The sequence below is a fragment of the Colobus angolensis genome, unplaced genomic scaffold (genome assembly GCF_000951035.1).
Source record: "Colobus angolensis palliatus isolate OR3802 unplaced genomic scaffold, Cang.pa_1.0 Scaffold270, whole genome shotgun sequence".
NCBI lineage: Eukaryota > Metazoa > Chordata > Mammalia > Primates > Cercopithecidae > Colobus > Colobus angolensis.
Window position 1 is genome coordinate 1,133,489 of NW_012115933.1, and position 1,930 is coordinate 1,135,418.

General features: G+C 42.9%; 1 pseudogene; it reads left to right on the forward strand.

Moving 5' to 3' along the window:
• The first annotated feature begins 215 nt into the window (after nt 1–215).
• LOC105515936 lies at nt 216–1,216 on the forward strand (annotated as a pseudogene).
• Nucleotides 1,217–1,930: the final 714 nt, after the last annotated feature.

The window sequence follows — 1,930 nt, forward strand, 5'->3', positions numbered from 1 at the left end:
TAAAGCCCAATGTAGATGAGAATGAGAGCAATAGATCCCCAAATTTTCTATTATTAAAAATGGTGTTTTAGAAGAATACTTAATGAAAAGGAAAGACACTTGCCATATATTAATAAGAAAGGCATGTAGAAAATGTATACAATTACTCTCTGCTCCTCCCATTAGACAGACAGCTGCATCTTCTCATGCAGCACCAGCTGTATCCCTGAGACACCATGGTGAAGGTGAAGGCCAGAGTAAATGGATTTGGCTATGTTGGGTGTCTGGTCATCAGGGCTGCTTTTAACTTTGGCAAAGTGGATACTGTCACCATCAATGACCCCTTTGTTGACTTCAACTACATGATCCACATGGTTCAGTATGATTCCACCCATGGTGAGTTCCTTGGCACCATTAAAGCTGAGAGCGGGAAGTTTGTCATCGATGGAAATCCCATTAACATCTTCTAAGAGCGAGGTCCCACCAAAATCAAATGGGATGATGCTGGTGCTGATTATGCTGTGTAGTTCACCAGCATCTTCAATACCATGAGAAGGCTGGAGATGTCTTAGAGGAGGGAGCCAAAAGGGCCATCATCTCTGCCCTTTCTGCTGACACCCCCTTTTTCGTGATAGACATGAATCATGAGAAGTACAAAAATAGCCTCAAGATCATCAGCAATGCCTCCTGTACCACCAACTGCTTAGCCTCCCCGGCCAAAGTCATCCATGACAACTTTGGCATCATGGAAGAACTTATAACTACAGTCCATGCCATCGCAGCCACCCTACCCTGGATGGCTCCTCTGGGAAACTATGGCACAATGGCCACGGGGCTCTCCAGGACATCATCCCTGCATCTACTAGTGGTGCCAAGGCTATGGGCAAGGTTACCCCTGAGCTGAATGGGAAGCTCATTGGCATGACCTTCCATGTCTCCACTGCCAACGTGTTGGTCATGGACCTGACTTGCCATCTGGAGAAACCTGCCAAAAATGATGACATCAAGAAGGCGGTAAAGCAGGAATTGGAGGCCCCCTCAAGGGCATCCTGGGCTACACGAGCACCAGGTTGTCTCCTCTGACTTTAACAACAACACCCACTCTTCTGCCTTCAATGCTGGGGCTGGCATTGCCCTCAACAATCACTTTGTCAAGCTCATTTCCTGGTATGAGAATGAATTTGGCTACAGCAGCAGGGTGGTGGACCTCATGGCCCACAAAACCTCCAAGGAGTAAGACCCCCGACCACCAGCTGCAGTGAGAGCATGAGAGGAAGAGAGAGGCCCTCAGCTGCTAGGGAGTCCCTGCCACACTCAGTTCCCAACCACACCGAGAATCTCCCCTCCCCACAATTTCCACACAGAACCCTGTGAAGAGGGAGGGGCCTAGGAAGCCCATTTTGTCATATACCATCAATAAAGTCCCCTGTACTCAAAAAATTAATTAACTAATGAATCAAAATGTATTGAATACTAACATTATGCTAAGGAGAGTCAATTTCTGCTTGTTTTTAAAAATATAATTCTTCATCATTCAACTTGAAATTACTGCCCTTGAAGAGCTAAACTCAAATAGGAGAAATTGACATTTACCTCTTCAATATTTTAATATGAAAAATTTCAAACATACAGAATAGTTAAAAGAATTTATACACTACCTAAATTCCACAATTAACGTGTCGCCACATTTACTTTTTTATCACATATCCATCCACCTATCTCTCCATCAATCCACTTTTTTTTTACTTTGCAGAATTTCAAAGTAAATTGCAACTATCTGTATACCTCACCCCTAAATGCTTCAGTATGAGTATCATTAACATGAGTTCAATCTTTGTTTATGGTTCTTTTAAATTTTTGAGTTAATTGTCATATAGTGAAATGCACAAATATTAAATGTGCCATTGGAGGAATTTTTGTTGTTGTTAGAGATGTGATCTCATTATATTGG